The sequence below is a fragment of the Lissotriton vulgaris genome, chromosome 1_1 (assembly GCF_964263255.1).
Source record: "Lissotriton vulgaris chromosome 1_1, aLisVul1.2, whole genome shotgun sequence".
NCBI lineage: Eukaryota > Metazoa > Chordata > Amphibia > Caudata > Salamandridae > Lissotriton > Lissotriton vulgaris.
In genome coordinates this window covers 104,697,444-104,717,882 of record NC_141685.1, presented here as the reverse complement: position 1 = coordinate 104,717,882, position 20,439 = coordinate 104,697,444, and the positions used below count along the sequence as shown (strand labels likewise).

At 48.3% G+C, this 20,439-nt stretch overlaps 1 pseudogene; it reads right to left on the bottom strand.

Annotated features, from left to right (window-relative positions):
• Positions 1 to 3,731: 3,731 nt before the first annotated feature.
• On the bottom strand, positions 3,732 to 19,938 carry LOC147737611 (uncharacterized; annotated as a pseudogene).
• Positions 19,939 to 20,439: the final 501 nt, after the last annotated feature.

The window sequence follows — 20,439 nt, the reverse complement described above, 5'->3', positions numbered from 1 at the left end:
GAGACTGATGGGTAAGTGTGAGGCGCTCACTAATAAACCCAACCTCATTTACACTCTCCTCAGCAGCACATGTAGGAGACTGCTGGATGAGTGTGAGGCACTCTCCAATAAACCCAACCTCATTTACACTCTCCTCAGCAGCACATGTAGGAGACTGCTGGGTAAGCGTGAGGCACTCTCTAATAAACCCAACCTCAGTTACACTCTCCTCAGCAACACATGTAGGAGACTGCTGGGTAAGCGTGAGGCACTCTATTAAACCCAACCTCATTAACACTCTCCTCAGCAGCACATGTAGGAGACTGCTGGGTTAGCGTGAGGCATTCTCTAATAAACCCAACCTCATTTACACGCTCCAGCAGCACATGTAGGAGACTGATGGGTAAGTGTGAGGCGCTCTCTAATAAACCCAACCTCCACACCAAGGGCTTTGACAAGTGGGACCTCATTGGCATCAGCAGGGTTGAGGATATGCTTGCTAGGGGCGTGATTAAGACCTTCTCCCAGTTACAGGCTGAATATCAGCTGGGCGCGGCGGAGTTCTACCGCTACGCACAGTTGAGACATGCGCTGATCTCGGCCTCCCCGCCGGACGGCGCCATTCCGGAAAGTTCCCCGCTGGAAGATAGGATCCTGGATGGGCATGTGCCAGACAGTGCGATTTCCCTCTCGTACAAGAAACTGATAAATGCACGCGCAGATCTCCTCCTTGACCTGAGAGAGCGGTGGGTGGCGGATGGCCTTGAGCTGGACGACGAGGATTGGCAGTGTGCGGTTTCCTCTCCTAAGGAGGTTGCCATCTCTTCCCGTCTCCGCCTTGTGCAGTTTAAGATTCTCCACCGAGTGTACGTGACTGGGCCCCGATTGATGCGCATGGGTTTCTCCTCAGATGGGCTTTGCCGCAGGGGGTGTGGGGCTCCTGCCACCTTCCTACATATCCTCTGGGATTGCCCGGTGATCGCCTCCTATTGGAGGAGGATCCACCGCGTGATGGCGGAAGTTACTGGCGTGGCCGCCCATGCGGAGGCCCGTCGGTGCCTCCTAAATGTCTGGGAACCGTCCGATCATAATGTTGCACAGACTAGGTGGGTCACCCTTGGGAACATGGTGGCGAAGAGGGACATAGCCCAGCGATGGGGTGCGACAGCGGCCCCGCTACTGGTGCAGTGGAAGGCCAACATGGACTGGTGTATGGTTCGGGAGAAGACGGTCTATGTAGCCAGGGGGAGACCGCAGAACTGGACGAAGATCTGGGGAGCATGGAACGAATATAGGGGGGATATTTGCCAACCACCTGCACCAATTGACCAACAGGAGGCTGCGTTCCCCTGACCTGTGACGCCAACTGAACTTCGAAGTGCTTCTTTCTCCTGATGCCCTTCCCCTCCTCCCTCCCTCCCGTCCTGAACTCTTCCCTTATTGATCGTATTCCTGCCCTATTCCCTACCCATCCCCGACACACAGCGTCATGCTTTACGTATTGCCACTTTCGCGCCCACGGGCGCCAGTTGTTGTTTTCTATAAAAAAATAAAATTAACCTTTGATGAGTATGTTCCTAATGTTGGACGCTAATGCCCTCCTGCTTATGCTGCCTTGCCTCCGGGATGTTAGGCTAAATAGCTGTGTGTCCTGATATCGAATAAAGGTTTTCAAAAATTTAAAAAAAAAAAAAAATAAACCCAACCTCATTTACACTCTCCTCAGCAACACATGTAGGAGACTGCTGGGTAAGCGTGAGGCACTCTATTAAACCCAACCTCATTAACACTCTCCTCAGCAGCACATGTAGGAGACTGCTGGGTTAGCGTGAGGCATTCTCTAATAAACCCAACCTCATTTACACTCTCCTCAGCAGCACATGTAGGAGACTGCTGGATGAGCGTGAGCACTCTCTAATAAACCCAACCTCATTTACACTCTCCTCAGCAGCACATGTAGGAGACTGCTGGGTGAGCGTGAGGCACTCTAATAATCCCAACCACATTTACACACTCTTCAGCATCACCTGTAGGAGACTGACAAGTGAGCATGAGGCGCTTTCTAATAATCCCAACTACTTTTACACCCCCTGGAGCATCTGGAGGAGACTGCTGGGTGAGTGAGAGGCGCTCTCTAATAATCCCAACCTCATTTACACTCTCCTCAGCAGCACATATAGGAGACTGATGGGTGAACGTGAGGCACTCTCCAATAAACCCAACCTCATTTACACTCTCCTCAGCAGCACATGTAGGAGACTGCTGGGTGAGTGTGAGGCACTCTCCAATAAGCCCAACCTCATTTACACGCTCCAGCAGCACATGTAGGAGACTGATGGGTAAGTGTGAGGCGCTCTCTAATAAACCCAACCTCATTTACACTCTCCTAAGCAGCACATGTAGGAGGCTCCTGGGTAAGCGTGAGGCGCTCTCTAATAAACCCAACCTCATTTACACTCTCCTCAGCAACACATGTAGGAGACTGTTGGGTAAGCGTGAGGCACTCTAATAAACCCAACCTCATTAACACTCTCCTCAGCAGCACATGTAGGACACTGCTGGGTGAACGTGAGACACTCTAATAAACCCAACCTCATTAACACTCTCCTCAGCAGCACATGTAGGAGACTGCTGGGTGAGCATGAGGCACTCTAATAAACCCAACCTCATTAACACTCTCCTCAGCAGCACATGTAGGAGACTGCTGGGTGAGCGTGAGGCGCTCTCTAATAAATCCAACCTCATTTACACTCTCCTCAGCAGCACATGTAGGAGACTGCTGGGTGAGCGTGAGGCACTCTCTAATAAACCCAACCTCATTAACACTCTCCTCAGCAGCACATGTAGGAGACTGCTGGGTTAGCGTGAGGCATTCTCTAATAAACCCAACCTCATTTACACTCTCCTCAGCAGCACATGTAGGAGACTGCTGGATGAGCGTGAGGCACTCTCTAATAAACCCAACCTCATTTACACTCTCCTCAGTAGCACATGTAGGAGACTGCTGGGTGAGCGTGAGGCACTCTAATAATCCCAACCTCATTTACACTCTCCTCAGCAGCACCTGTAGCAGACTGCTGAGTAAGAGTGAGGCACTCTCTAATAAACCCAACCTCATTTACACTCTCCTCAGCAGCACATGTAGGAGACTGCTGGGTCAGCGTGAGGCGCTCTCTAATAAACCCAACCTCATTTACACTCTCCTCACCAGCACATGTAGGAGACTGCTGGGTGAGTGTGAGGCGCTCTCTAATAAACCCAACCTCAGTTACACTCTCCTCAGCAGCACATGTAGGAGACTGCTGGATGAGTGTGAGGCACTCTCCAATAAACCCAACCTCATTTACACTCTCCTCAGCAGCACATGTAGGAGACTGCTGGGTAAGCGTGAGGCACTCTCTAATAAACCCAACCTCAGTTACACTCTCCTCAGCAGCACATGTAGGAGACTGCTGGGTAAGCGTGAGGCACTCTCTAATAAACCCAACCTCATTTACACTCTCCTCAGCAGCACATGTAGGAGACTGCTGGGAGAGTGTGAGGCACTCTCTAATAAACCCAACCTCATTTACACTCTCCTCAGCAGCACATGTAGGAGACTGCTGGGTGAGCGTGAGGCACTCTCTAATAAACCCAACCTCATTTACACTCTCCTCAGCAGCACATGTAGGAGACTGCTGGGTGAGCATGAGGGACTCTCTAATAAACCCAACCTCATTTACACTCTCCTCACCAGCACATGTAGGAGACTGCTAGGTGAGCGTGAGGCGCTCTCTAATAAACCCAACCTCATTTACACTCTCCTCACCAGCCCATGTAGGAGACTGCTGGGTGAGCGTGAGGCGCTCTCTAATAAACCCAACCTCATTTACACTCTCCTCATCAGCACATGTAGGAGACTGCTGGGTGAGTGTGAGGCACTCTCTAATAAACCCAACCTCATTTACACTCTCCTCAGCAGCACATGTAGGAGACTGCTGGGTGAGCGTGAGGCGCTCTCTAATAAACCCAACCTCATTTACACTCTCCTCACCAGCACATGTAGGAGACTGCTGGGTGAGCGTGAGGCGCTCTCTAATAAACCCAACCTCATTTACACTCTCCTCAGCAGCACATGTAGGAGACTGCTGGGTGAGCGTGAGGCGCTCTCTAATAAACCCAACCTCATTTACACTCTCCTCAGCAGCACATGTAGGAGACTGCTGGGTGACAGCAGCACATGTAGGAGACTGCTGGGTGAGTGTGAGGCGCTCTCTAATAATCCCAACCTCTTTCACATTGTATCTAATTGCATTAATACAGCGCTTGCTTACCTAACGAGGCCTCAAAGCACTTTTTGGCAAGTAGCACGCTACTCTGGAACTCCAAAAGGATTAGCGTTGGTTTAGAATAGTGAAAATGGAGTTAATTTGAGCGGTAGACATTTGAGTCTGTTAGTTGGATTGAAAAGGATAATGGGGGGATCGAAGAGGGAAGGGTGTAGAAAGTGTTTCTTAGGAGATCATAGTAGTAAGATGAGGTTTGGGACTAGTATAAGGAGAGATGGAGGACGGAAGAATCTCTAGAAATGGATTAGGTAGATCATAGTAGTAAAACAAATTTTGGGATGACTCAAAGGAGGGATATGGGAGGGAAGAATTTAGAAGGGTTGTTTTGGAGATCATAATATTCAAATGAGCTTTAGGGTGATCCAAGAAGGGATAGAGGAGGGAAGAGTCGAGAAAGAGTTATTTTGGAGATCACAGTAGTAGAATGAGGTTTCGGATGAGTCACAGAGTGGAGGCAGGTAATATATTGAGAGAAGTATAGGGTGAAATATAGGTTAATGCATTGGATATACCATGGCTAAAACACTTTCCCATGGCAATATCTCGTTGATTGGTCAGACCTATTGGCTTTGCCAAAGCTTGTTTTAATTTAACTTTATGGTCCACTTGTATTACGGCAAGAGCATCGGCCATTATCACTTCACTCCCAATGTCCATCCATCCACGCCCTATTTTTGACAGGTAGCAGTGAGAAGCACGCTAAAGGTAAGCCTTTCTCCGTCCCTCTATGCCCAGACCATGGCAGGGCCCAGGGACACTGCCCAGTCTTCTTTCCGCAGTCGATAAGCAAAGACTCAATACTACTGTTAAATGATTTGCATCTGTGCAGCATTGAACCTATTAATTTGAAGTTCCTCACTAGTGCAACTGAGCAGCTAAGGCGCAACACACACATTTCATCTTTACCCTCTCTCCACGTATCTTCTAGAATTTCTAATCGAACTGTACATCATACTTGTCAGAATCTCAATATAACATGAATTCTAATCGATGTCTGATGGTTAAACCTGTGCCTGAGGGGAGGAGCCTGGACGACTCATTTTGATTCTGCATGAATAGCAGAAACCGGCTTAAAGCGGGCTCGGACCCTGATCTTGCATTCTTCCTGGTTATTGTTTCAAATTAGCCAAAGGACCCATATGATTATTTACAAAAATAAATGTTTAGTCTCCTCATTCACTATTGAGGCATTTTTATTTACAGAATATATTCTCAATATTTCTCATTCAAAATGTCATTTAATATAAATGAATCCAATAAAATGGCACATGCTCTCTGGCCCCGTGAAGAACGTTATTACTTCAATACTGGAGTCGATCTCTCTAGTCTAGAAACTAACAGTTTTATCTTGCTTTAAGATTTTAATCTCCATGTGGACAGGGAGTCTGACAGGGAACTCATAGAAATGCTATTTATTCAGCCTTTGATTTGCTGTAACTTGTACAAGGATCAACTCACTGAGCAGGCCATATTCTTGCCCTTGTCTCGTACTCCAAGCTTTCGTCAACAGGCTTTCTACTTTAGAACTGACATAGACGGACGACAAAGCAATATTGTTGTCAATCAAGGAGAGAGAACAAAACATAAGCCAATGAGTCGTACAGCATTGCTTATCACCCATTGTCTAAATTGGGCCCTCTAAAATTGATCCCCTGCTTAGAGCATACTGTCCCGAGCCTCCTGTAGCATCGACAACTATGTAGATTGGTTTAATGAAAGGATCACTGTTAGAAATGGAGTCTCTAATTGGCAAGTGCTTGCACCTTTGTCCAAGTAGGGACCCTTCTTCCTAGTTAGGGTAAGGGAGTTACACTCCTAAAGTGACCCCTGCTCACCCCCTTGGTTGCTTGGCACGAGCAGTTAGACTTATTCTACAGGCAGTGTGTAAAGCATTTACACATAAACAACAGTAATAAAGTGTAAGTACTACAAAAGGACACCACACCAGTTTAGAAAAATATCCAATATAGACCAAAAACGATAAAAATCCACATTACAGTACTTAGAAATCTTCAATATCAAAATAACCTTGAAAAACAGTTCCTTGAAGTCTATAGCTCCGCCCGGGGCTATCGCGGCGTCATGAACAAACAAATCCAAATAGTTCTAGCTGACCTTGGCATTGCAGGTCAACTACCTTTTAGAAAGGCAGGGCGTCAGCGACCTCTCTTGAGCTTCCGAAAGTACGGCGTCCACAGGCGTCAGTTCCGTAGGTCGGTTCACGAGTCCTCGGGCCCCACCAGCCCCTCTGTGCCCGTCACTGTGTCCCCTCGCCTGTGTGTCTCTCACCGTGATCCCAAGCTCTCGTGTGCTCATTGTTATGACCCCGTGCCTTGTTAATGAACAGTGACCCGCTCCAGCCCCTCTGTGCCCATCACTGTGTCTCCTCGCCCCGTGTCTCTCACCGTGATCCCAAGCCCTCGTGTGCTCATCGTTATGACCCACGCCTCGTTAATGAACAGTGACCCCCTCCAGCCCCTCTCTGCCCGTCACTGCGTCCCCTCACCTCGTGTGTATCTCACTGTGATCCCAAGCCCCTGTGTGCTCATCATTATGACCCCGAACCTCGTTAATGAACAGTGACCCCCTCTGTGCCCGTCACTGTGTCCCCTCACCCCGTGTGTCTCTCACCGTGATCCCAAGCCCCGGTAGGCTCATCATTATGGTCTGGTGTGCCTGGTGTGTTCTTGAGGAGCCTCAGATTCAGCCCCTCATGCCGTCACTGTGTCCCCTCACCCCGTGTGTCTCTCACCGTGATCCCAAGCCCCGGTAGGCTCATCATTATGGTCTGGTGTGCCTGGTGTGTTCTTGAGGAGCCTCAGATTCAGCCCCTCATGCCAGCTCTGCCTCCCTCCTTCTGTGAAATACCAGCAATTTGTTCATTTTTTAAACTTCTGCAAAGGAACAGACATGACATTCAGGAGTGAATTTAACACCTTGGCTGCTAAGCTGATTCCTCTCCTGTGCTGATATTTATAGAATCCCATGGTTCATGACGAGCTCAGCTCGTCATGAGCACACGACCAGTGTACTGCATGACGAGCTGAGCTTGTCATGAGCAGCGAAGGGGTTAAATGAGGACTTGTATTTCATTCAATGTGTGAAATGTAGACACAGCTGCTGCAATGACACTGGGCAGCGTCTTCTAATGTTCCTGTTCCTGGGGGTGATTCTTTATATTTGACAGGGCCGTGAATCCCCATAGCTGCAAAGGTTTCAGATTGCTGGGCGTGACATTTTCATAATTTCAGTGAAATTATGAGTGACATTTCAATGACTATGAGTGACACTGTCTTGCGGCGGACAAAATCAAGTAATGTAGATTAGGGAAATAGATAAATATCAGAAATGACCCCCATTTGAGCAACAAGAAACTCTAATAAGGTCTTAAAACTGAAGCAAAGCAGCAGAAATGGAAGGAAGGGCACTAACCGGAGACAGCAGCATGACTGCAGCTCTCAGAGACAGACTGCATGACTGCAGCTCTAAGAGACAGACTGCATGACTGCAGCTCTCAGAGACAGACTGCATGACTGCAGCTCCCAGAGACAGACTGCATGACTGAAGCTCTCAGAGACAGACTGCATGACTGCATCTCTCAGAGACAGACTGCATGACTGCAGCTCCCAGAGACAGACTGCATGACTGCAGCTCTCAGAGACAGACTGCATGACTGCATCTCTCAGAGACAGACTGCATGACTGCAGCTCTCAGAGACAGACTGCATGACTGCAGCTGTCAGAGACAGACTGCATGACTGCAGCTGTCAGAGACAGAGACAGCATGACTGCAGCTCTCAGAGACAGACTGCATGACTGCAGCTCTCAGAGACAGACTGCATGACTGCAGCTCCCAGAGACAGACTGCATGACTGCAGCTCTCAGAGACAGACTGCATGACTGCAGCTCTCAGAGACAGACTGCATGACTGCAGCTGTCAGAGACAGACTGCATGACTGCAGCTCTCAGAGACAGACTGCATGACTGCAGCTGTCAGAGACAGACTGCATGACTGCAGCTCTCAGAGACAGACTGCATGACTGCAGCTCTCAGAGACAGACTGCATGACTGCAGCTCTCAGAGACAGAGACATTTTCCCCCTGAAATAAAACCAAACATGTAGGCCCACGGAAAAAGCTAAATATCAGAAATTACGCCCTTTAAAACAGCAGTAAGCTTTGGAAAGACGTTCAAGCTTTTGCATAGCCCCTGAATTGCAAACTTACTAACCTACTGCCCCTTTCTAAGATGAATGTTACAGAAAGGGGACCCGTTTTAAAACTTCATGGGATATAAATTGCACACAAATGATCAATCATGGTAATTAAGAAATAATTTTTAGAACCATTAAATGTGAACTGTAACTCGTCCAAGTTATTATTTTTTTCAAGGGACCATTTCTCCCTTTTCCGTCTTCATAATGCTTTGCAAAAAGGTTTTTGTTTTGGCATTTATAAAAACAGAAGAGTTCAGGTCTTACAAGCAATATTCTGCATTGGCCGCATGTGGAGAGCAGGGCACGTGCACACTCCAGTACGGATGACAGCGCTAGGTCAGGTGTAACATGAAAACTAAGTACAGAACTCCCATGATCGCTTTTAGGTGACCTCAAGACACCACAATGTACTAAAATGCAATTGTTTTGACAAAAACGCAGTCATGTAGCTAAGAACCGGAGTATGTGCAAAACAAGAGTCGTTCGGTATTAAAACACTCGTATCACTGCTAAACAATTCCCAAGCAGGCCCCTGCAAAAGGTTATGAAATAATTGCATAACAATATAATGTGAATGCAGAGCCCGCACACTGCCAAGGTGAACAGAAGGGCCCTGCACACATTTGTTTTCAGAGGTTGATGTCACGGAGAGCTACTACAGAGATACTGAGCACGTGAGCCGCGCTGAATTAAGTTCGCTAGAAGAAACAAAGAGAACCCGTTTACTAAATAGATTAATTCAGTCTAAAAACAAAGCTACATTGGCACAACTTAGCTGAATAGCTTAGACAATTGTGACAAATGAGGCCTCTGTCTTTACAACAATGGAATAAGACACCTACAATGTATTCGCATGTCTTGTAAAAAGAAAAAACTCTGCCACACCCGCTAGTTACATGATGATAGAGAGCGCACGACGGGACAACGTACCACACATAAATCAAGGACAATTTGCAATTAAAACATTTTAACTTTTTAAGGAACGCTACAAATTGAAGATATTTTCCATTCTTATTGAACAATGCCACTCCAGTAAGCAAAAACATATCCGGGACTGCATAGAAGAGGGTTTCGCTGTGAATAAGCAGCACAACCTTTTACTATTTAGTACAAACAACTCAGGTCACAAACTGGCACTGAAAGTATTTGGAACGGCAGCACTGGCAGCGCGCTAGCGCTATTAATAAAATGTAAAGTACACTTCGAAGAAAACCGATACCTCTCGAGGAGCAGAAATTGTACGGGCTCCTTCAGTCTCTCCCTCAGTGGATGGGGTCTAATGGAGGGGGTATTTCACCCACACAGGGGTCTCTCACTCAGTGGATGGGATCTGAGGACGGAGAGGGTATTTCACCCACACAGGGGTCTCTCACTCAGTGGATGGGGTCTGTGGACGGAGGGGGTATTTCACCCACACAGGGACAGTGGCGAGGGCGAGGTCAGCGTGTAGAAGGTGAGTCATTTGTTGAGGTATGCTGGTCCGGTGTTGTGGAGTGCTTTGTGAGCGTGAGTGAGGAGCTTGAAGGAGATCCTCTTGTTGACGGGGAGCGAGTGCAGGTCTCTCAGGTGGGATGTGATGTGGCTGTGGCGGGGGATGTCAAGAATGAGGTGTGCAGAGCCATTCTGTATGCGTTGTAGTCGCTTCTGGAGTTTGGCCGAGGTTCCTGCGTACAGAGCGTTGCCGTAGTCCTGCCTGCTGGTGATAAGGGCATGGGTGACATGGGTCATTCTGGTCCCGGTGGGGATCCATCTGTAGATCTTGCAGAGCATGCAGAGGGTGTTGAAGCAGGAGGAGGATACAGCGTTGACTTTCTGGGTCATTGACAGCGATGAGTCCAGGATGGACCCCAGATTGCATGCGTGGACAGTGGGAGTCGGTGCACTCCCTGTGTGGCTGGCCATAAGGAGTCGTCCTAGGTGGATGGGGTGTAGCCGTCTTGTCCGAGTTCAGTTTCAGGCGGCTGTTCTTCATCCATTCGGCGACGGCCTTCATTCCTTCATGGAGGTTGGTTTTGACAGTGGTGGGGGCCATGGTGAGGGAGGGGATCAGCTGGGTGTCGTCGGCATATGAAATGGTGTTGAGGTCATGCGATCAGGCTTTGTGGGTGAGCGGTACCATATAGACGTTGTAGAGTGTTGGGCTGAGGGATGATCCTTGGGGTACACCGCAGATGATCTTGGTAGCTTTAGATAGGAACGGAACTATGGACAGGGGCTGGGTGGCTGGTGTTGCAACATTGTTTGGGGACCCAGCCTGCTCCTGGCAACTAGGGTGCTACACTAAAAAGACCACGCTGCTGTAGTAGGGGCCAGTGGCAGCCATGTTGGAAGTAGAGAGCACCTGCACCCTAACACAGATTAGCTATGAAAAGGTGCCCGAAGACCTAAGGGCCAACAAAAAGTAGGTGGAAAAAATTAGGCAAGGGAAAAAAATCACAGGGAAAGACCACCCTAGGGCTGACAGGTCTAACACCCAGCCTTCATGGGGTGGACATAGCGTGGTGTTCAGCGGCTCGCGAAAACGTCGGTAGGAGCTTGTCAAGGCAGAGGCCGAGGTGGTGTCTCTTGAGCATCACAGTCAAGAGGCGAGCGGGGGTCTGGTGGTGTGTCAGCTGTTACACGCTCAGCAGTCGTACGTCTCTCTACTGTTAGACGAGACCCACCAGGTCTGGCTGGTGACACGGAGCAGAATCTGCCAATGGGGGGACAAGTCGAGTAAAATGCTACATCGGCTCTGCCAGGGGGTTTTTCATCCACAGGTCCTTCCAAGGGTGCTGGATGCAAATGGGGCGCTGTTAACGGATCCCCGGGTCATAGGGGAGAGCTTCGCCACTTATTACGTGGATCTTTATGCTTCACGGGAATGCCTCCCCGAGGAGACAGTCGAGAAGTTTATCGCGGATCTCCCGCCAAAAGCAGTGTCCGACGATACGCGCCAGCGGCTTGAGCTCCCTTTATCAGTGGAGGAGTTGAGTACCGCCCTGGGAGAGCTCAATGCAGAGAAGGCCCCAGGCCCTAACGGGTTTCCCGCCGAGTTTCTTCATCGCTATAGTCTACAGTTGGCCTCTTACTATCAGGCGGCGGTGGAGGAGGCTAGGGAGATTGGCCGTCTCCCTCCACACTGGCACCATGCAGAAGTGGTGGTATTTCATAAGCCGGGCCGGCCTCCGGGGTAACATGCCTCCTACCCCCCATTTTTCTCCTTAATGTGGAGGCGAAGGTTCTGGCCAAGGCCCTGGCTAACCGCCTTCTGCCGTATATCCCTGAGTTGGTTCACCCGGATCAGGCCGGGTTTATGCCCCAATGGGTGACGAGACATAATATACAGCGGGCCCACGTGGCCCTAGCAGCTGTCCGGCAAATAGGGGTACAAGCGATGCTCCTAGTGGCAGATATTTACAGGGCGTTCGACTCCCTGAGCTGGGTCTATCTGTTCGCCCTCCTTCGTCGGCTTAATCTTGGCCCCCGGTTTTTGTTATATGTTAATGTTAATGTTAATGTTAATGTTAATGGGACTTCTAGAGCGCGCTGCTACCCTGAGGTGTCCTGGCACTATGCACTACCTACTAGAGAAGCTGTGGCAACCGCTGTGGGCGGGATTCAGTTAACTAAAAGCCAGGTTTTTAATCCTTTCCCGAACGACAGCAACTCTGTCGAGTTCCTTAGGGTGAAAGGAAGGCAGTTCCAGGCTTTGGCGGCGCAATGCCAGAAACTCCTACCGCCCAATTTCTGTTTATTGAAGCGGGGGAGTACGACTTGTTTCGCCTGCATGGAGCACAGAGCTCTTCCGGGGACATACCATTGAATGGATTGCTTAAGGAAGTCAGGGCCAAGGCCATTAAGAGCCTTAAAAACTAAGCACATGGTCTTGAACTGGATCTGAGATTTTATAGGGAGCCAGTGGAGAGCTTTAAGTCCTGCCCTAACTGAAGCAAACTTAGGAGTCCCCAATAGCAGTCTGGCTGCCGCATTCTGCATGGTCTGGAGCAAGGCCAGCTGTCTCGTCTGGATGTTAATGAAGAGGCCGTTGCAATAGTCCAGACGTGATGAAATGAGCGCTGTGACGGCTGTTTTCATGCTTTCAGGTGGAAGAAGGTATTTTATTTTGCGCAAAATACGCAAGATGAAAAAGCAGGAGAGACAACCTTACTGACCTGATCACAGTATGTCAGTTTAGAGTCCACAATCACTCCGAGATTTTTCGCCCCGGCGACCGGCGTGGGAAGTGCGCCCATTGTGTCTAGCCACCAATCAGGGGTCCACAAGTGTGCTGTGTTTCCAAAGAGGATAACCTCAGTTTTCCCTGCGTTAAGTTTCGGGCAGTTTGACGCCATCCAGGCAGCAACTGCCTGCATGCAGTTGTGACATTTTAAGCTGGTCTCGGCCTCATCGCCTTTTTGAATAGATAACACAATTTGTGTATCGTCGTCGTATGAGATTAGCCGAAAGGCAAAGGATCTAATCAGTAGAGCCAGCGGGACAACATACACATTAAATACGGTCAAAGAACTAGCAGGCGCTCAAACTACAGCAACTGCCCGGCCTTTAAATAAGCAACAATGTCAGGACCTTGCTCTTTTTTTCAATGATAAAATTGATAACCTAATTCTAGAGATTAATAATAATAAGAGCGATGCCGCCACCCAAGGAGGGTCTGATAACACCGTGATAGCCAAGGCCACCCTAGAGTGCTGGCCTCCCATTACAATGGAGGGTCTAAAGTCCATCATAAACACCATTAAATCAGGATCCCCCAGTGACCCAATCTCCATAAACGTATTAAAACAACTGAATACACCTTTTCTGGTAATAATACTAGACACTCTGAATACCTCCTTTGAGCAATCAACGGTTCCCACACTGTGGAAACATGCTAAGGTGAACCCGCTACTAAAAAAGCCAACAGCAAATCCTGAAATTTTGTCTAATTATAGACCCATCTCGCTCCTATCAGTATTTTCTAAAATGCTTGAGAGACATGTCCACTCAGCCTTGACTCAATTCATTGAAGGAAACAATCTTCTTCACCCCTCTCAGTCAGGCTTCCGAGCTGGTTTCTCGACGGAAACAGCACTGCTGGGAGTCACAGAAAAGATCCGGAAACTCCTTGACGAAGGTCAAACGGTAGACCTCATTTTATTAGACCTCAGTACGGCCTTCGATACTATATCACACAAAAGGCTGCTAACCACTCTGGAAAGCACTGGGATATGTGGGGAAGCATTGAAGTGGATTAGCTCCTTCTTGGAAAAACGGACTTTCCAAATCATATCATCCTCAGCATGCTCAGGAAACTTTGCTTCACCGCACGGAGTACCCCAAGGCTCAATTCTGAGCCCACTGTTTTTCAATCTGTATGTAAAGCCACTGGCAGATCTAGCGGATAAAGCAGGTCAAACTCTTATGACCTATGCGGATGATTCACAAATCATCTTCTCCCTTTCAGAATCTAGTACATTGTCCCCTTCACATCTCAAATAAGGTCTCAGTGACATATTCAACTGGATGACTAGCAACCAATGGAAATTAAACAGAGATAAGACAGAGGTTATTTTACTGGGAAAACAGAAGGATCTGTGGAATGTCTACCATTGGCCTATTCAGATGGGAAATCTCCCTACACCGACCACCCAAGTGCGTAACCTGGGGGTTATGGTGGACAGCACTCTTTCCATGAAGCCACAGGCAGGCAAAGTGGTGGCTCTATGTTTCACCATATTAAAATGGCTCAGGAAAATCCTCTGGATGCTGCCCATCTCTACCCAAAAGACCGGAGTCAACGCCCTCATTACATCTCGGCTTGACTATGGAAACATCCTTTACCTCGACGCAAATAAAGCAGTAGTGCGGAGACTACAGCTGGTTCAAAACTCGGCTGCCAGGTTGCTTTGTAGAGTCCCAAAAACCGCCAGTATCTCTGGCCACCTACGAGATCTACATTGGCTCAGGGTCGAAAACCGCATCAAGTTTAAAGCCCTGAGCTACATGTTCAGAATAAAAGCGGGTACAGCGCCTAAATATCTTCAAGTCCATCCTTACACACCTAAACGCAACCTACGATCTCAATCCGCAGCAAATTTCTGTGTACCCAGATTCAAGTTGGCAAGAATGGGTGGTAGATCCTTTTCATACTTGGGTCCATCCCTTTGGAATACGCTACCTTCCCATATCCAAAAGGAGGAAAGCTACTTAAGGTTTCGTAAAAACATCAAAACCTGGTTGTTTGAACAATAACTTCTTACTAGGTGACCTGTATTCTGATGTGCTCCGTCGTGGCGCCGGGAAACCCTTGTTGGGTAGCTGTGCGCCTTATAAGTTTGACATATAAAAAATAAATAAATAAATAGAGTTGGGCTAAGCGAGGAACCCTGTGGGACTCCATATGTGTGGCTGCTGTACACTGACTTGACGGCGTCGGTCCGCGTGGCGGGTGCAGTGTCATCTGGGTTCTCCATCCACTGTGGCATCAGGCAGGGGTGTCCCCTGTTGCCCTAATTATTCGCTCGCGGCCTGGGTGCGCATTGATGCACAACTGAAGGGATTTGAGTGGGCGGCGGGTCCTTCGGATAGGATCGCGCTCTATGCGGATGACGTCCTCTTCTTTTTAAGGGCCTTGAATAAGTCGGGCCGCGGATTCTGGAGATCATGCGGATCGTTGGGGAGACGTCTGGGCTCTACATGAACCCTCGTAAATCTATGCTATGGGTACTGGGAGCGTGAGATGGGGTGGGTGCCTGGGCGTCCACGCTGCAGGTGGTGGTAGGAGGCATCAGATACCTGGGCGTTTCCTCTCTGATGTACCAGCGGTATCCTGGGAGCGGAATGTGGTGCCAGTCTGGGAGCGCGTTCAGGCGGATCTCAAAATTTGGTCCTGCATGCCACTGATGATCTATGGCCGATCTGACATACTCAAAATGGTCGCACTCCCACACCTGCTCTATCAACTGAAGAATCACCCATACCCGATCACGTCCAAATGGTTCAGACTGGTCAACTCTGCTTTGGGGCAGTTCCTCTGGTGGGAGGGAGCGGTGCGTGTTGTATTGTGGACGTGCATCCATTCTACATACTGTGGAGGGCTAGTGACCTTGGATATCCTTTCCTACTATCAAGCCTGCCACCTGTTGGTCCTCAATGAGTGGTGGTACAGGGACAGAGGAGACTCGGTCTATGCAGTGGAGCGACACCTGATGGGGCATTCCACTCTCCATACAATTCTCTATTCCGCTGAGCTGCGTGGCGCATTGCCGCTGGCGACAAAAGTAGTATTCCAAATTTGGCGACAAGCCCTGAGGCATATGGGGTGGTGGAACACTCTCACGGATAAGAGCCCCCTATGGCACAATGGACGCCTACCAGCCTTGGCAGCTCTTCAGGGTTTCCGGGGCTGGGACGCCATTGGCGTCTCCACCCTGGGGGATGTTGTGTGTGATGGTTCCCTCAGGTCGTTTCATGACCTTCAGGTGGAATTCGGCATGCCTCAGTCGCAATTCTTCCAGTACCTCCAGCTCCGGCCGCGGTCGCCCCCAGCCTGGAGGGCCTCGACTCAATTCCTGAGTTTAGTCCACGGGATGCGAAAGTTTTCATGGGTGACCTAGAAACCAAAAAGATATCAAGAATTTACCAGACCTTGGTCACTCACAGCGCGACTCAACTGGGGAAACTGTGGAGGCATGGGAGGGAACTGTGGGGGCTATGGAGGAAGAAGACTGGAGGGAAGCCCTTGCCGCACCACGAGGGGCGGATATAGCGGTTCGCCTCTACCTCATCCAATTTAAATATCTTCACTGTGTCTACTTTACTCGGGTGCGGTTGTGGCGGGCGATGTTGGTTGCGTCCCCAGAGTGCCTTCGGTGTCGCGGGGTTGAGGGCACCTTTTTACATACTGGTGGTGGAGGAGTGTGGCTCAATGGTTAGAGCGGCAGACCCTGATGCAGAGTTCTGGCCAGGGACCAGGGTTCGATTCCCGCCTCGGCGGGGCCTCGGGCTCAATTTCCTCGGACCTGTTAATTCTCGCCTCAGTGCCTATTCTAATCACGGGCCCCACGCTGCAACTCTGGGCAATAGCTTGCTTAGCCTCCACACCAGCCCCAACAGCGCTAAGGATGCCTGGCTTCACCCTGGGGGTGCCCAGGAGTGGACACTTCACGGGGAAAGCCAGGAGGGGTTCCACAGCGGTATGAGTATCAGTGCCAGGAAGCCGAATAGGTGACACCGCAAGGTGACCGTCTAGTGACAGTGCACTCTATAAGTAACCATGACATTTACATTTACATCCTGTCTGGCAATGCCTATCATTAGACCGGTTCTGGAGAAATATCTTTGCTTGCCTTTCTGAAGTTCTGGGGTGGTCGCTCCCACGTACGCCTCAGCTTGCTCTATTACATGTGATGGAGGGATGGGGGGTAACATTTATAAACGGCACCTTCTCCAGCTGGGCCTCACATTGGCGAAACGTGACATTGCCCAGATGTGGAAAGATGCACAAGCGCGTTCTGTGGCTGCCTGGAAAAACAGTTTGGACTTCAACATGGAGCTGGAGCGGCCGATCTTTGTGGCGCGGGGACGCCCGCGTAAGCATTACAAAATTTGGAAGCGGTGGGCTGACTATAGGGGCCTGTGGCTGGAGGCGCCGATTGAACTAGACGATGTTACGGTGGATCGAGGGAGTGGATGGGGGGGATGGGTCTGGCTCGGGGGGAGGGTGGTCGGGGGAGTGTTTGTGCTCGGTGTGCATGGGTCTCGGTGGTGGTGGCACAACCTGGGAGGTGGGAGGGGGAACAGTTGGGGTTCAGGGGGATGTTATTCTTTGTAATACTCATGGTATTGCTTGTTTTGTTTTCGCCACAAAAAGGTCAATTGCTGCCATTAAACTATGTGATGTGATACTGCAGTAGATTCTGGTGTGCAGAGTTGTGTTCTTGGTGCAACTTAATAAATAATTTTTTTTTTTAAAGACACTCCGGCGTACCGGGAGAGACCCAGACTGGAGCACAATCACTATAATCGGAAAGTTCTAAGCAATCTTGGCAGTCAGGCCACAATTTATCCGCCATAAGTAGGGTCTTTAAAAAAAAATTTTTGAAGAATTTAGGAGAGCTGAATTTATACATGAAACCTGGCTCCCCTACCCCTACAAGCATAGCTTTGAACATTCGGCCTATCAAAGAGTCATCTGGGGAAAGCAATAACATCCAAGAGTTCTTTAATTAGTAGGCCCAACAGTACAACGGAAGATCTGGTAGGCCCATTCCCCCTCGCTGAAATTCTCGTGAGAAATGCGCATGCGCGGGCAGCCGCGCATGCGCATTAGTAGCCAAGATGGCGGCGCGGTTACCAGAGGGAGCCCCAGAGACGCAGCCGACAAGGTAAGTGGTGTTTATTGTTTTTAAAATCATTATTCAAGTATTCAGGGAGGGCGGAAGGGAGGCCGGTAGTATTTAGCGGTGTTGATAGTTGGGCCTTCTATCATCTGGTATTTCAATGTCCCACATAATTTGAAATGTAATTTTTCCGTAATTCATTCCTCGCACAATAACTGTGTGTTCGCTGATGTCTTTGTAGGTTTTCTAATCGACTAAAGCTCTTCACACATTCACTGCATTTAAATGTTTTTTTTTCTCCTGTGTGAGTTCGCTGATGATACCTTAATGCTGAAACTACTGTCACACTCATCACAATGATAGGGTTTCCCCCCGTGTGTGTTCGCTGATGAATTTGTAGGGATGATAATCGACTAAAGCTCTTCCCACATTCACTGCACTTGAACGGCTTTTCTCCTGTGTGTGTTCGCTGATGTCTTTGAAGGCTTGATAACTCACTAAAGCACTTTGCACATTCAGTGAACTTGAATGTTTTTTCTCCTGTGCGTGTTCGCTGATGACTTTGTAGCTTAGATAATCGACTAAAGCTCTTCCCACATTCATTGCACTTGAATGGTTTTTCTCCTGTGAGTTCGCTGATGTTTCCTTAATGCTGAAGAATCGCGAAAACTACTGTCACACTCACTACAATAATAGGGTTTTTCCCCCGTGTGTGTTCGCTGATGACTTTGTAGGTTTGATAATTGACTAAAGCTCTTCACACATTCACTGCACTCGAATGGCTTTTCTCCTGTGTGTGTTCGCTGATGTCTTTGAAGGCTTGATAACTCACTAAAGCACTTTGCACATTCAGTGCACTTGAATGTTTTTTCTCCTGTGTGTGTTCGCTGATGACTTTGTAGCTTTGATAATCGACTAAAGCTCTTCTCACATTTATTGCACTTGAATGGTTTTTCTCCTGTGTGAGTTCGCTGATGTTTCCTTAATGCTGAAGAGTCGCGAAAACTACTGTCACATTCACTACAATAATAGGGTTTTTCCCCCGTGTGTGTTCGCTGATGACTTTGTAGGTCTGATACCCGACTAAAGCACTTTGTACATTCACAGCACTTGAATGGTTTTTCTCCTGTGTGAGTTCGCTGATGATACCTTAATGTAGATGAGACGCGAAAACTACTGTCACATTCACTCCAATGATAGGGTTTTTCCCCTGTGTGTGTTCGCTGATGATTTTGTAGGTATGATACCCGACTAAAGCACTTTGTACATTCACAGCACTTGAATGGTTTTTCTCCTGTGTGAGTTCGCTGATGATAACTTAATGTAGACGAGACGCGAAAACTACTGTCACATTCACTACAATGATAGGGTTTTTCCCCTGTGTGTGTTCGCTGATGATTTTGTAGGTATGATAATTGACTAAAGCTCTTCACACATTCACTGCATTTAAATGGTTTTTCCCCTGTGTGTGTTCGTTGATGTCTTTGAAGGCTTGATGAATGACTAAAGCACTTTGCACATTCACTGCACTTGAATTGTTTTTCCCCTGTATGTGTTCGCTGATGACTTTGAAGGTATGATAACTGACTAAAGCACTTTGCACATTCACTACACTTGAATGGCTTTTCTCCTGTGTGTGTTCGCTGATGTCTTTGAAGGTGTGATAACTGACTAAAGCACTTTGCACATTCAGTGCACTTGAATGGCTTTTCCCCTGTGTGTGTTCGCTGATGTCTTTGTAGCACTGATAATCGACTAAAGCCCTTTACACATTCACTGCAATTGAATTGTTTCTCTCCTGTGTACCTGTGCTGATGAAGCCTGAGTAGTGATGACATACTAAAGCTCTTGGTGCATGTGCATGATTCTTCTTTCTTGGTTACTGTCTGTGGGTCGGGTATATATTTGTCTACATCCCATGACTGTATTTCCTGATGGGCCAACATGGCTGATTAAGCACTTCTGTTTTCTCACACACTTTATATGCGTGCAGTATTTTGTACATTTGATTTCTGTTTTAACAATAAATGCAATAGCCACCAAATATTTGCCACACTCCTAATATGTGGAAGAAGTCTTTGTAGGTGATTGTGCCTTCAGATTGGATTAGGGCTATGCACGCGTGAGGGTAAAAATGTATCTTCCTTCTGGCCCGCGCAAATTAGGGCAGTCTATGGTATTGAAGATACAAGAACTCCTCTTTCCTTTACCCGTCAGTTGTCTGGCTCCGCTCTGTTGTGCTCTTCTCTGGTTACTGTTGTTTGTCCAGAAAGATTTTAAAATTCACCTAGAGCACGGAATGATAGCTTGTCATCATATTAGAAAACAGAGCTCTGCGGTAATCACACCATACAGATCCCATGATCAAAGTTGGTATTGGACACTTGTTTATACAGGAGGCGGTTTGTTATTGTTGTTGCCTTAATTTTCCTAAGATCATTTCTTCATCTTGTGGCGTCGAGGTGCACAGCTCAGTCTCTTACAATCACTGAACTGCCCTTGATGCTTCATCCGGGATCTGTCAGTTTGTGTGCAGGTTCCTCTGTCGCCGACTGCGCTGATGTTTTGCTGAATACTGTAGCTCATTATTTCTG